Source organism: Lagenorhynchus albirostris, chromosome 18 (assembly GCF_949774975.1).
Source record: "Lagenorhynchus albirostris chromosome 18, mLagAlb1.1, whole genome shotgun sequence".
NCBI classification, from domain to species: Eukaryota; Metazoa; Chordata; class Mammalia; order Artiodactyla; family Delphinidae; genus Lagenorhynchus; species Lagenorhynchus albirostris.
In genome coordinates, this window is record NC_083112.1 from 26,170,256 (window position 1) to 26,186,349 (window position 16,094).

A 16,094-nucleotide genomic window follows, 5' to 3' on the forward strand; every position below is an offset into this window, starting at 1 on the left:
TGACTAAAAGACTGGAGAATCTTTCACTGCTAATGTTATAAATCTGAAGGGGGCTATAGGGAGCTGAGGTATCATCCTTCTAAGTCAAGCTTCATATTTTACAGATGGGGAATCTAAGGTACAGAAGTTGAAAGTCATACTACTAGTTGGTAAGGAGATAAGACTGGTCCTTGTTCAGTGCTATTACCATTCTGGGTTCCTCACATGATTAGGTCGTGCATTTTATTAGTTACCCATGGAATCTTCTGAGGAAAAAGGTATCTGCTTTTTGGAAACTTTCTGGTTAGTACTTAGACCCATGTAATCCTCACGTTGGTTACTATTGTTGACCTTTGATCTGTTGTGTTAAAAATGTTATTAGGCTTCTTTACATGTATATGCTGATACATATTCCTAGTTTTTGAAGTTTTTATCATAACTTGTGTCAAATGAATTTTCTGCATGTATTGAAAAGATCATATGGTTTTTCTATTTTATACTATTTATATGGTGAATTACATTGATTCTCAAATGGCAAACCTACGTACCATTCCTAAGATAAATCCCACTGACTATGATGTATTATATACTCTTTTAATATTGCTGGGTTTTATTTATTAAATTTTGTTCAGGATTGTTGCATTAATGTTCATAGTGTATGTTGAATTACGGTTTTCTATACTTGTGATGTTTGTGTCTGGTATTGGTATCTGAGTAAGACTGGCCATATAAAGGGATTTTGGAAGTATTCTCTCTTCTACTATTTTCTGAAAGAGTTTGCATAGAATTGGTATTATTTTTTCTTAAATGTGTGATAGAATTCACCACTGGAGCCATTTGGGCTTGGAGTTTTCTTTGTGGGAAGATTTTTAATTACAAATTCAGTTCTTAAGTAATACAGGATATTCAAGTTTTTCTTCTTGGATCAAATTTCTGTATTGTAAGAAATTTATTCACTTCAGCTACATATATTGTTATATTAAGTTGTTCAAAACATTCCATTATTATCCTTTCCATGTACATAGGCTCTGTAGTGCTATATACCCTCTTTCAATGTTAATATTTTGATGTGTGTCTCTTTTTTTCTTGATTAGTGCAGTTATGCTGATTAATTTTACATAAGTTTGAGATAACTAGTTTTTGGTTTTATTGATTTTTGTCTATTATTTTCTTGTTTCCCATTTCATTGATTTATTCCTTTACATTTATTATTTTCTTGCTTTCACTTAATTTGAGTACATTTTTCTTTTTGTCTAATTTTTTAAAAGATGAGAACTCATATAATCAATTTTTAGATCTTTACTTCTAACATAGGTATTTACAGGTATAAATGTCTCTCTGGACACTGCTTTGCCTGCATTCCATAAATTTTAATACCTTATATTTTTATGTTTCTCTACAGTTTTTTTAATGGTTGTTCTGGGTATTAATATATATATACATATATATATACATTGTCATATATATGTATATATAGTATATTAAGTACATAAATTTTCATATTTCACTTACAATTTATATTGTATCACTTTCTGTAAAACGTTAAAAAATTTTTCAACCTTATAGATACATATTCTCTCCCCTCATGTTTTAGGATACTCTTGAGTGGGAGGCAGAATTATAACCTTCCAAAGATGCCCATGCCCTAGTCTCCAGAGCCTGTGCATATGTTATCTTATATGGCAAAAGTTACTCTATAGATATGTTTGACATGGGGAGCTTATCTTTGATACTACGGATGAGCCAAATCTAATCACATGAGTCCTTAAAAGAAGAGAGACTTTCTCAGTTGGGTCATAGAGATGAGATGAAAGAAGGAGGAGGAAAGACTCAAAAAGGGACTTGACCTGTTATTTCTTTGAAGACGAGAAAGAGGTTCATGAGACAAAGAATGAGGGTGACCTCTAGAAGCTAGGAATGACACTGGGCTGACAGCCAGCAACGAAATGAGACCTAATCCTACAAATATCAATACAATGAACTGAATTCTGCCAACAACACAGATGAGCAAGTCTTTAAGGCCTCCAGAAAGGAACACATACTGACACCTTGATCTTACCCCCAATGAGATCCATGTCAGATTTCTGACCTACAGACCTTAAGGCAATACATTTTTGTTGTTTAATCTAATAAGTATTGGTAATTTTTATGGCATCAATAGAAAATTAATACATAATATAATGTGAACTCCATTTAAATATCTTATAATTTCCACAAGATAATGTTATAATTTTTGCTCTAAAGAGTTGTATGGTTTATGGGAAACAAATTAAAGAGAAACAAAAAATCTTTGGCATGTACCAGATATCTACCATTTCTGATGCTCTTCCTTCTTTTCAAGGATCCACGTTTTCATCTGAAATATTTTCCCTTCAGACTGAAGAACTTCCTTTAGCAATAACTTTAGCACAGTTATGTTGACAGCAAATTATACTAGTTTTTGTTTATCCAAATATGTCTTCTTTTTTTTGTCATTTTTGAAGAATATTTTCACTGGGTAAAGACTTCCTGATTGATAAGTTTTTGTTTCAGCTCTGGAAAGACATTGTTCCAATCTCTCCTGGCTCCCATGGTTTTCATGAGAAGTCAGCTATTAATCAGATTGTTGTTCCCCTGTATGCAATGTAGTTTTTCTTGCTGACTACAATATTTGCTCTTTATTGTTGGCTTTCAACGTTTGACAACAATAGACTTTGGCAGAATGATATAAAAAACAATTAAAATAAAGTGTGGTGAGTCTTGTCACTAGAGGAATTACAGGAGGCTATGAAAGTTAACTGTTGAATTCCTGTATATAAGTCTAGAAGAGATCAGGAAGACTTTTCTGAGAGAGTAAGATTTAAGAGGAAACTTGAAGTAAGTGAAAGAGATGGAGTCAGATAAATAGAATTCAATTTGCATATTACAAAAATGATTTTGAGGACTGTTCGCAGAGTCATTCAAGTAGATGATGGGGTAGAGGGCAAAAGTAAAAGGAAGTAAAATAGGAAGTAAATACAATAATAGTGATGTCCTGGAAGAAGTGGTTATAGTGGGAAAGGAGAGAATTCCAGTATACTTGAAAGATATTTAGAAGATAGAATTAAATAAGATCTCATGGTTAATTTAATAAAGAAGAGGGGGAAGCATCAAGGATAACACCTAGATTTCTGGATTGAGACTGAATGGACGGTGGTATCTTTTATCAAGATAGGGTACACTGGAGGAGGAATATGTTAAGAAATAAAATGAGATTATTAACTCAGTTTCAGGTTTCTGAATTTAGGTACTTGTATTATATCCAAATTGAAGCCTTCAACATATAATTGGGTATGCATAAGAGAATTCTTAGCTGAAGGCATCACTCTTTGGTGCTGTTAGGAAGAACACTTTCTCCTTGTTATTCATAAATCCATAAAGAGGAGAGAATTCCCACTTCACAAAGGTTAATATGAGAAGAATTCTTCCAACTTCTTTTTGCATCCTCATTGACTCCTCACTGATAAGACTGACTTATCTTATTGGTAAATCTTGTAGAAGGAGCTGAGCATGCTGGACTCTGGGCCTTTTGGGTTCCCTCTTTTACAGCTCACAGGTGTTCAGGATCCAGGAGTGGTCTTCCATGTGGGTAGCTTTGGACTAGGTCCCAGTGGCTTGGTTTATCCTACTTCGTGTATAAGTGGAAGAATAATCAGGTCCATTTTTTGGAGAAATTTAGGGAGCTCAACTGAAGTCCTTGTCTCCAGTCAGGTTTATCAATACAACAGGTGCTATGATATGGATCGGCTCTTCTCTTCTATCTTATTTTTTAGTAGATTCTAAACTCAAGAATGGAAGATAGGGTGTTATCTATTGCTGCTCCCAAATCCAAACTAATTAGTAATAATATCTTATCATTTCCTAAGTGAATTAACTAAAACCTGCAGGGAGTTAATTTTTTCCATACTAATAATAAATGACATAACTTGGATTTGAATCTAGCTGTTTCTCTAAAACTGTTCTTTTTCAGTATGTCACACCACAGTGCCTCAGAAGAGTGGGGACAGTGAAACTTTACTCTTTGCAAATGGTTTTTGGGTAAACTGATTAACTGTCATGTAGCAGAGAAGTCCATTTAGTATTCTGTCATTGAGTGGACTAACTATAGGAATTGAAGAAAACAATTTTAGATGCTGTGGAATCTCAGAAAACCTTATGAGTTTGGCTGTGACATACAGATGGTTGGGCATCTCTGTGTAATGTCTGCAGGGTCTTCCATCTGCACCTCTACCTTTGATCCCTTCTCTCATGTGAATGTCTTGGGAGGGTCAATGAGTTCAATGAAAAGGCCATGGAAATGGTGGATCTGCTTTCCACAAGTTGTTAAAAGTTGGAAAGAATTTCCCCTAGGATAAACTTTAATCTCCTAGAATTAAGTTTAAGAGTAATTTATTAGAGTACGCTATGGGTATTATACAACTTATTAGAATATCTTTATTTAATGGAGAGTGTGTTAAAGTGGGAAGAACATACACACTATAGGCAAACAGCTCAGTTTCTACTCGTGTGATGATGGTCAAGGTATTTGACTTCCCTGAGCTTTAGTTTCCTCTACCATTGGATGGGAGCAAGGCTTTCCATGTTATTGCTTAAAAGTTTTTGATATAGTTTAGATATCAGATATGCAATGTCAAAACTGTTATTTTTGTTGTGGAAATTTCAAGCTCATTTTAAACTTTAAAACTAAAAAAGTTTTAAACTTGCCTGCTTGTGAAGCCATCCCTGCTTTGTAGAATTCTTCAGGGACTATCTCTTTCAGAGTAAATCCTAATGGTACACTCAGGAGTGAACTGACAACACAGAAGACAGGCTGTTTGGTTACATTAGATAACAGTGGATTTTGGAAGCCACCTGGGGATTGTCATTGTAGGCAGGTGGCATGATGTAAGGGTTAAGAGCAGGGCATCTGGAGCCAGCTATGACCTTGCATAAGTTATGTATTCTTTCTCTGCCTCAGATTCCTTATCTTAAAATGAACATAATACCATTACCCTTATTTGGTTGTAAGGATCAAAGAAATTAATCTGTGTAAAGCAGTTATATTAGTGTTTGGCATGTAGTAGGCACTATATAATTGTTAGGGATGATGATTATGATGATGATGATGATGAGATGACAAAGAAATTTCTATTGTCTGATTATAGGTTTTTTTCTTTTCATATCTATTTCAGATATTCAGCTAATGTTCTTTTCAATAAATTAGACCATGTGACAAGCAAGTAAATTAAGAGAAACTTGGGTGACATTTTGGAGAAATCTTTGACTCAGTTGGCAGGTGGGATTTAATATTGAACAAAGGAACTGAGATGTACTGGCGGTGTGGACAGGTCTGTCCTGACTAGTGGAAAGCACAGCCATGAACAACAGGTACAGAAATAGGATTAATAGAAGAGCTAGCATATTTGAGGCAGCTTTAGTGTTAGTTGAGAAACCCCACTGAGAAGAGAGATGAAGGGTCTTTGTTTGCTGTAGCTCTCACTACCCGAAAGGGAAGAGCTGGGAAATAAGGTAAAAAGGCTTAAAAACTTCCCTCCATTCCTGAGGGATTCAGTTTCTTCCTTAGCTTTAAGGTCTTGGATTTTGTGCAATGCCTGGCCTTGAGACCCAGAGAAAACCAAAGCCAGCTTAACTTCTGGAAACAGGCAGCCCTGAGGGGACAGGGGTGACTCCTGCACAGCTAAGACCTTCACAGAGTAGATGCTCCCATGAGTCTTACAGAACCACAAATCCTCTCCGTGATTGGGAGGCAAGTCAGAAGCCTACATAGGAATTAATGAACCAAGACAAACTTTACAGTGGTGGGCTAAGTCAGAGGCCAGGGTACAGAAAATGGCAGCAGAATTCTAGGAGAGAATCAAATATTTATGGTAATCATTGGTGAATAGAAATGGAAGCAGAGAATATTAAACATGACCTAACCTAATTCAGCCACAATCCATGGCTGCTCTAATTGTGAAGGCTTCCATTGAGTCAGGTCTTAGTCTGAAGATATGTTGTTAAATCACTGTAATTTTGCTTAAAAATCTTATTTTCTCCTAAATGTAAAATTGCATGTGAAAACCCATGTACAGTTGTTTACATTATTTATTAATGATTTTCTTTTTTGTTGGATGATACTTAAATAGCTGGAGGAAACATTTTAAAAAATCCACAGTTAGGTTTTGTGGAGAAAGAACTTGGCAACTTGGAAGGACCATCTCAGGTAGGTTAACCCCTGTTATGGGGCAAATTATTCAGGATATCCTTAGGATAAGATGGCAATAAGAGGAGTGGGGAAAGCAGCACCCTGTTGAGGAGAACAGTTATCTTCCTTAGATCTATTGTTTTACTTCTGTTCTCTGAAGCTCCATCAGAACACCAAGGATAAAAAGTTGTAAGAGTTTTCTCTTCATTGTTGTGGGCATAATGAGTGAGGGCAGCTCACTTTGTGGGTCACCTGGTATGTCTGCTGGTTCAGGTTGGTCCTGCCATCTGTGTGTCTTGAGGTAAAGAGAGGTGTATTCCCATATGGCGGTGCTGATAGACAGTCTATAGCTGAGCCTTGACTCCACTGGCCCTTCCCTTAGATAGGGTTGCTGGCTTGTTTTACTGAACAGAAAAGATCAAGCTCTCATGTTCAAAGAGTAGTACACAATTGTGCCTAGAGTGAGTGAGAACACATGCACACAAATCACTTTATTACAAGGGCCCTTATTTCCATGGCCAACTGAAAGATTTTTTAAAGATTCCACATATAAGTGATATCATATATTTGTCTTTCTCTGTCTGACTTACTTCACTCAGTATGACAATCTCTAGGTCCATCCATGTTGCTGCAAATGGCATTATTTCATTCTTTCTTATGGCTGAGTAATATTCCATTGTATATACATACCACATTGTCTTTATCCATGATACTAATACTGATAGACAAATCTGTGAGATACCATGATATTAAAGAGTTAGCCTAGTATATTGCAATTATACACTTAAGTAATATTATTATTTTTTGCTCTTTCTGTTGCTGTTATTTTAAGCATAGTTTTACTTATGAGTAAAAGTAGTAGAAACAAATATTTTGAATGACTATTAAATATTCATAATATATTCTAAAATGAAAAAGGCAGCTATCTATTTGATTATAATTTATACTGTTCTCATGGAAGGAAGCATACCAAAATGATAACATTGGTAATTATTGGGTGTTTATTTGTGGGTTTTTTTTTTTTATCCTTTCCTCAATTTTCTAGTTTTTCTTAAATGGAAATACATTCCTTTGCCATTGTAAAAACCTAAGTATATTTATTTGGGGAGGAAGGTGAAAAAGAAGTCCTAACTTTAGCTTTCTGGAGCAGAACTGATGGAACAAGGGCCTGCATCTGAGAAGGGGTTCTCTGGCTGGAGTGGGGTGGAGTTAACTCCATCTTGGTATAGGTGGAGGCACATTGTATGAAACTTGAATCTCTGGATATTGATTCAATCTTAATGAGAGAAGCCAGAATTTTAGTGCATTTATTTTTTCATGAAGGATTGGAGGAGGCCAAAGGGAAAGAAAGATGCATCTTTCAAAGTCTCTATCCTCGGTGGTCCAGGAGAGACTGTTAGTAGTAGTAAGGAAATATTTTGATGCTTAGTATGTGCCCTACATTCTTAGTCTTGGTGGCAGTTGGTCAAGACATGAGTCCTACTCTTAAATTCTTAGAATAAATTGTAATGTTTCAACTTATAAACCTAAAGGATCTAGTAAGCAAAACAAGAATTACGCACACACGCACACACACACACACACACAGGCACACGCACACACACACACACACCCCACACATGCAATGGTGTTTGGACTAAGAAGGAAGGAAGGAAAGAATTGGTGGTTTCAAAACCATAGGGTTGAAAACAGGTGTACCCTGTCTTCTAGGTTACAAGCTAAATGCTTAAGAAGAGTGGAAGATTCATGCTGGAATTATTTTCAATTACAGATATTATGGGAATAATATAGTTTGAAATATAAAATTGTGTTTTTATTTTTTATACTTCCTTGTATGGGGCTGTACCCTGATTATGGCAGGTATATCTATTGCCTCAGGAAAGATATAAGCAATAACGTTAGGACAGGAGGACAAAAACAAAAAGTTTACTATTCAAATTTTGGCTAAAAATGACGTTTTTGACTCCATTGTGAGACACAATTCTAGGATTTCCAAAAGAGAAATATTTTTCTGAATTCCAAAAATCTGCCTTTTCCATGTCCAGAGTCAAGCCAAGGAGACTTGGGTCACAGAATTTTCCTTAAGCTATAGCCTAGGAAGGGTTGAGGATGTGACCTAAGGAAAGATAATAGAAACTGGAAGAGGAAGGCACAGATTTCTGTCCAAGGTGTATACATGCACTGGAGGAGGAGAAACTAGGGTTAAGTGCTCCCTGGGTCCCTTGTATGAAACAAAAATCCCCTCTCCTAGGTCTCAGCCACAAGATGATGGAAATCTGACCAGAGTCCCAGACAATCCTTTGCATCCAGTGTAGTCCAGGAGTAGCAGAAGAGCAAGAGCAGAGAGAAAGTGATATCTAGATAGATTCACCTGAAAAGGACCCCAAACCCTATGGCCTGCACTGGGTTTGAATGGGACATTCCAGCATACCTGGTGTTGAGGGAAAAGTGGGAGGTTCCAGAGGACCAGTGACCATCAGCAGCCTAGGTGTAAAGATGAAGAGGCTACAGGGCACAGGACTTCACAGCCAGAGGTAGCTGTGTGAGGGTGGGCTTCAGCAGCACATCCAGCGAAGTGCCTACAAAGCCAGGTGGGATCAAATGTTACCTGGGATGGTAGCCGGGCAGGCAGTTAGTGCTCATCCCGGATCCACTCTTCAGTGGACAGCAGTGCAATCCTCCCAGGAACAAAAGTAGGCCCACTCCATGATAGTGGAGACTAGTGAAGCCCCAAGTCAGAGACCCATCACTGTGAGGATTCACACTGTCCCCCTGTGCCAGTGTGAGGGGGACAGAGGTGGGGACAGAAATACCTGAAAAGAAGGCATGAATCGGCACTTACAGGGATTTTGAACTTCAAATTGGCAGACGTTTTACCCATTGGCTCAGTGGTTCTCAACATTGGCTGTACATTAAAATCACCTGGGACGCTTTTAAAACTCCTTACAGCCAAGGCCAATTAAATTAGAATCTCTGGAGGTAGGATCCTGGCATTAGTATTTTAAAGAAATCTTCGTATGACTAAAAAGTGTAGCTATATTCTAGAACCGCTGTAAGAGGAGAAAGAATCTTGAAGGACTTTTGAAAGAAAGTTATCTTTAATTGGCAAGGTTAGTTTAACTTTAGTTTTCACTCCATTGCTGAAGTTCTTAAATGATCCAAAGCAGATCTTTTCTAAAGAAAATTAAAATAAAAATACCTAAATCTACATGAAAGTAGTTTCATCTCTGATCCACATAATGAAAATGAGCTAATACAACACTGAGTGCTTACTATTTGCCATGCATTAGTTCAAGTGTTTTATACCTAATAATTCATTTAATACTCATTACAACCTAGGAAGTAGGCACTGTAAATATTCCTACTTTAGATAAGAAAACAATCATGGAAGGTAAAGTACCTTTTCCAGGTTCATCCAGTTAGTAAGAGTCAGAGCAAGTATTCTTTCTACAGCCCATTCTTTGCCCCACCAGCTGCTACTTTCTATCACTCAAGAAATAAAATATCTCTTTCTAGGCTCTACCATATGATGGAAATATCCCTGCTCTCAATATACAAAAATAACTTAAAATTTTCACAACCATTGTGTGACTTTTTAAAAATGACAACATGTACTTCAATTAGTCTGCATTTGCTTATACCAACATCTATTAAAAGTTTGTCAAGCTTCTGGGAAAAAAATTTCACATATCCTGTCCTGGTCATCATTTTTATTTTTGCTAGTATTTTCCTGCCTTTCAGAATATTAGAATATGCCTCACTAAAGCTACTCTGTTGAACTTCCTTTAATGGCATCCAACTCAAATGCCAGTGCCTCCTTGAAGCCTTTTCTGATCTAGCGAAGGACGTATGTCTTTGCTGGGTTTACTGTCACAACTCTCTGCTCTTACTTCTTTTATCCCATTCATACACAGCCCATATTATGTAATTATCTAGTATTATTTATCTTAACACTTCTCCCTACTTTTCTACTTAGTTCTTCTAGTATGTGTTCCATTGGGTAAGAATTATATTTATCTTCTTATCTCTTGAATAATTAACACACTGTCTTATTCATGTTCAAACCATATATTTTAATAAAATGTCATGCAAATGGTCGTGATTCAAATCTAACATATATATGAAAATGGTTCCCCCTCAAAACAATAAATACTACAAATATAGAATCAAAAGAGTTTCAAATGGAAGGTAATTGAATGCAACCTCTAACTAAACAGGAAAAGTCTAAGGTGAATAAGCCAAAGAACTTCTTTCTACTTTTCACTTCTAGAATAACTTGAGGTATATCCAGTTATTTCGAAATTGTGTGTCTCTCAAAATAACACACTTAGGGCTATTTGTCTTAAGTTGCCATATGGGAAAAGACAATTTTAGTTGAAGTTTCTTGTGCTTCCATATTCTCATGACATGTTCTCCTTTTGGATTTCACAGGCAGCATTGTCAAATTTTACCAGACAAATACATATTTTAAAAGATTCTGTGATTAACAGAGGTATGTTGTTTTTCAAAGTTTAAAGGGTTATCTTTTTAACTGAACTGACATTTGAATTGCTACTGGCAGACTGTTGGGCTTTTGTCTATGAAAATTGTGTTTGGGTTTTTCTTAGGGCATATAAGAACACCTCTTTCCCTGTTTGTGGGATCCAATTCTTTTTTTTTTTTTTGAGGTTCACTAAATTTATTTTAAAAATCATAAAACATTTCTTACAAAAGAGCATTACATTCTGCACACTGCTCCGAATAGATGCCAGGGACATATGGACTATCGTTACTTTTCCTCCCTGTCCCACCCTCCCCCAAAATATTACAGTGACCACAAAGCAAAGTGTTCGCAATAATTACATGGGGGGATTTGTTTTTTAAACCACCAACAATGAGCAAAAATTAAAATTCACTCATTCTGCTGCTGTTGCAAAATTCAATGCTAGTTTCTGCATACTCTCCCCCAACCCCCAACCTTGTTTGTAAGGAACTGAAACATTATATCTGGTGACAGCAAAGATTTCACTACACCTCAAATGCAGAACACCTATGAAGCAGAGGAATGTTGGCTTTTTACACAGAAGCAGATAAAAAAAAAAAGATGCAGGACTCCTTCAGTTCTTCACTAGTCTTAGAAAAACTTTCCAGAATATTGCTTCACACTGTTCTGCAGCAAATCCTGTGCATTCTGTATCTGGGCCTGTGTTCCTGTAATGGTAATGATCCAATCTTTGGACCCTTCTAAAGGCTCATCAATTTTGATCGATGCTCCTGACTCATGACGGATTTGTTTAATCTGCTGACCACCTTTGCCAATAATAGATCGAGCCAGATCTTTGGGAGCAGTTACTTGTGTAGTAATAATAGGTCCACCAAGATCGCCATATGAGCCACGACCCCCTGCATAAGAATAATCATATCCAGAGCCACTCTGTGGTTCATAAGCCATCTGTGGCTCTGATGGGCTCCATGTATCTACTGCAGAGTCCCAGGTTTCATCAGCACTGAAACCACCCATGCCATCATAATGGTCTCCAGGTCTTCCTCTTCTGTCATAGGCCATTAGATCCCCTCCTCTAGGTGGTGGTGGTGGAGAAGGAGGAAGATTCTGAGCTCTGCCACCACCCCGGCCCCCTCGTCCAGGAGGAGGTGGAGGAGGTCCTCGACGAGGGCTCCTATCATCACAATCTCTTCTGGATGGAAGCATGGGACTCCCACCCTGACCAGGAGGCGTTCTGTCAAAACCACCTCTTCCCTGCATGGGAAATCCCACGGGACGTCCACAGCAGTCATCAAACATCATTGTAAAACCACAGTAATCATAGGTTTCATCATAAAAACTGGGATCATAACGCTGAGCACGTCCTTCAATGGGAGACTCTGATATAAGATCAAGGATGATCTTTATGCACTCTACAACCCTATCAGGTTTTCCTCCAATAAGAACCACTCTGTCAGTGGATTGAGGACCACATTCCTGGAAAAGCTTGATTGTTGTCCGAGTGTTCTCTCGAAGTTCTTTGATTTTAGCACCTTTGACTCCAATAATTCCTCCAGCCAGACTCTGATGAATCAACAATCTCAACTCGCAAAGTCGCGTCCTTTATAGTGTTGGTAATTTAAGCATTCCACAGCATCAGATTTCAGCGGGAGCTGGCTGGTTGCAGTGGGTGATGGCAACTGCAGGCCCTCTTTCAAGGTAGGGATGATTTTCTTCAGAATTTCTCCAATTGTTTCAATATCAGCACTAATACTCAGTGCTGATATTGAAACAATTGGAGAAATTGGCATTGTGGTCTGTACGGAGAGCCTTAATATTCTTGCCTCCTTTTCCAATCACTGCCCCAGCATTCTTACTCTGAAGCAGAATGTGTAATTCAACCATCTCATCAGTGTTTCTAGATCTTTAAAAGTGTGCTCCTCTTCCATATCTTCAGCAGGGCGTTTACCAAATTCGCCATTGGTTTTGGTGTTGGGAAAGGTTTCCTCTGGCTGTTCCATTTCCATTTTCTTGTATTAAAGGAACACACCAATCAGTTATTAAATATATCCTTGCAGGGAAGAACTGAAGTGTTCTGGCCGGGACCAACTGACACCCTAGTGCTGCAGTAGCCCAGATCCGAAAGGAGATGGCCCCAATTCTTTTTGATTTCATATTTTCTGGATATTTGCACCTCAAAGAAGTAACAAGAGGATACATGTTTTCCTTTTCCTTCTTTTACGTTGCGGCCTTTGAAATTAATGCTAAAACATATCAGGCTTAAGAGTAATTTCCCTGGATTGTTTTTCTTTTTCTTTTTTTAGTGGATAAACTGATATTGAACCAATTGGCATTGAACTGGCTGGGAAATAACACATTTCAAATTTAATATCTACATGAAGTGACAGGTATTTGGTAAAAAGATAGATCAATAGCCCAAAGGTCAAAATTTTCCTTATGACTTATGGTACAGACCAAGAATAAATTATTTTAACTTCTGTAAATCTCCACATCACTTTAAACATTTTAAATCTTCTTCTGCATTCTTCTTGTACTATTGATGTGCCTTTCAGAGACAACTATGCTAAAAATATTTGAGAAGTATTTGCCAACTCTCTGTGGAGAGCAAGGGCTCAATGGTATGTTTTGAATTCTAGTTCAACCACTTTATGACAAGGAATTTTCTTTATTCACAATTGAGTTCTGCCTGTTGAAGGTAGAGTTCAGCTGTTTACATACTAACATGCAGCAATTATGATGAAACAAAATTCATTCTAGAACTCTGTCATAACTATGGCAACCAGAATTAAATCCTCTTAGAAATACAAAAAGCCACCCCAGCAGGATAGAGTAAATATCTCTTATTGATTTACGAAGGTTCCAGATGATGAAAAGTGGTTAATATATTTCTGTCATGAAACACATTTCTTAAGGCTTCTTTTTATTGATAGAGCCATTGTCTATTTAAATAATGTCAGCCAGGTATCATCAATTTTTACATCTTTTTTTCAATCACTTTTGCCTTCATTACAAGAAGCTAACAGCCTTTCCATTATTTTCTGTATTTTACTTAGGAGTAAAAAGAAGAAAGTTCGACTAAAGGACCATTTCTGATTATGTTTGGCTAAAATCTGGCTTGACCAAGGATTGTTAGTATAAATGGGTTGCATATTTATTTTGCAAGAGAATTAGTTGGTTTTGATATTTACCTGCATTTGGACAAAACCTACAACTCTCTTGGCTTCAGGTGGCTGGTGCTTGCAGTGGGATTTGTGGAAAAGGAAAATTAAACTTTTGGTAATTTGTTCTGTAAGTAGACTAATTTAAAATTCAATTCAAGTAATAATGTGAGGCTAAAATGGAACAGCATTATGTAGCAAGATTAGAGTTTTCATGTCCCAGAGGGTTTGGTGTACAGGTGTCAGTGGGGTTCTGCATGCAAAATGCCAGCAGGTACTGTACCCACTTCTGCTTTTTCCCTAAAATCAACTCAATACTTTGTGTCTTGATTAAAATGAAAAGGTCACTGTAGGTTTTTTTCTTCCAAAATACTGACAAGAGTCATAAGAATGGAGCATCTGCAAACCAGGGTGTAGGAGGTAAGATACATACCATGGCATTGGTCTCAAGATTTTTGGAGCTTCATTATTTCGTGTTTTATTATAAATATTTTCCTATGATTGTTTCTAGTCACGTGGAAATGATGTGGTGGTGTTAGGAAATGTGTTTTCTCAAACAAAAGTGCTCAGTCATGGAAAAAAAAACCAAAAATTATGAGACTTTGAAAACTCTAAGACATTTAACTAATTTTCTACTCTCATGTTCCCTTAACTTCTAAAACGACTGAACTGTAAGGTTGAACTTTTAGGTGTGTTATATATCTTAATAATTAGGGTTTATTTATCTTGTCTAACCTGCCTTATTTATGACTAGTTTTTTTCCTGTTGCTATAGATATTGAAATTCCTGAAATAAATTATAGTCAACCTAAGCATTTGCCCAAGACAGAAAATAATCGAAGAACCACAGCCTTATGTTATTTTGGTCCTGATGCTGCATTCTCTAAAGTTCCTGAGTTTTACCTGGGCCTCCATCCATCGTGTCAAAGCAGTCTCTGAAATGCCATTGCAATCTGATCCTTTCTGCCTGCAGTTCTGAAGATCACGGAGCTCCAAAATTTTATAGGCCTTTTTATTACTTTTCACAGCATCCCCATGTCAGGTTGACATTCTGCTTCAAATCACAAGATATGAGAATTGGAGGGGATTTCAGAAATCACCTAGTCTAAGCTGTTCATTTTGCAGATAAGAAATTGAAGCTCAGAGAGGTGAAGTGAGTTGCTCAAGGTCACACAGCTCATTAACAGCACAGCTGCTCTTCTAATCCTAATCTGGAGCTCTTTCCATCAAACCTCACAACCTCAGGTTTTCTCTTATGTCCAGAGGAAGTCACTTCTGCTCTGCCTTTTAGCAGATGAGCCCACAGACGGAAGGTAGAATCACCCATTCCCAAACTAGTGCTCCAACTATTACTGCCCATTATATATCTTCTCAGTTTTAAAGGAAAAAAAAAGAAAAAACCGAGCCTGCACATTCTGCTTTTATATTCATTATCTACTCTGTGCCTGTTAGTTGCTCCCGTTTTTTGGGAATGCTTTTACTGATTAACTTGGTCTCTGTAATATAAAATGGTGAAATGCATTATGTTGGGTAAATGTGATGTTATTAATGTGTTTTATTCTAGTTATGGGTCATTATTTCCGATAGATGTAATCGTCCCACTACTGAGACCTAGCAGGTTGTCTCACTAGAAGTTATAACAGTATTCTTAATGGTCTGGTAAGAATGTCATTTGCAGGGCAGCAAGGGCAGAAAGAAATTGGTCCCAGAGCTAGCTTGCTTCTGTACTCATTCCCAAGCTTGACCAAGCAAAAGTAAATACATATTTTCTTATTGATCAGCTGGGTATTTTTCCTGCCTATCTATTTTCAGTAAAAGTCATGAGGACCCATGTCTATTTATTTCCTATTTACCGCCTCCCCTTCCCCAATAATAGTACTAATGACCCTGCAACGCTTTGCCTTTCTAATTCTTGGAGGAGACAGGTCATATTTTCTCCTGAGGGGAACCAACACCCATTCAAGTAATAAGATATGATTAAATCCATCTGACCAGACCAAAAACAGAGGCCACTGGGAAGCAGGAATCAAGTGGCAATTTTTCCATTAGAGATAGCTGACTCTTGAGAGAAGGTATGATATCAGTATGATGAGAGAAATAGAAATTGTATATTTAAATGTTAATACCTTAGTATATGTAAGAGGCATGCTTGCTAGAAATCATTAAATAATTATGTACTATTAAAGATATATTATTAAATAATAGTACATCTTACAATCAATGGCATTTTCGGTTCAATAAAATACAGCATTTAGCCATCATTTCATAGAACT

The 16,094-nt window shown here is 37.1% G+C and overlaps 1 pseudogene; it reads right to left on the reverse strand.

Moving 5' to 3' along the window:
• Window positions 1-11,179: 11,179 nt before the first annotated feature.
• Window positions 11,180-12,771, reverse strand: LOC132508748 (heterogeneous nuclear ribonucleoprotein K-like; annotated as a pseudogene).
• Between the last annotated feature and the right edge of the window lie 3,323 nt (window positions 12,772-16,094).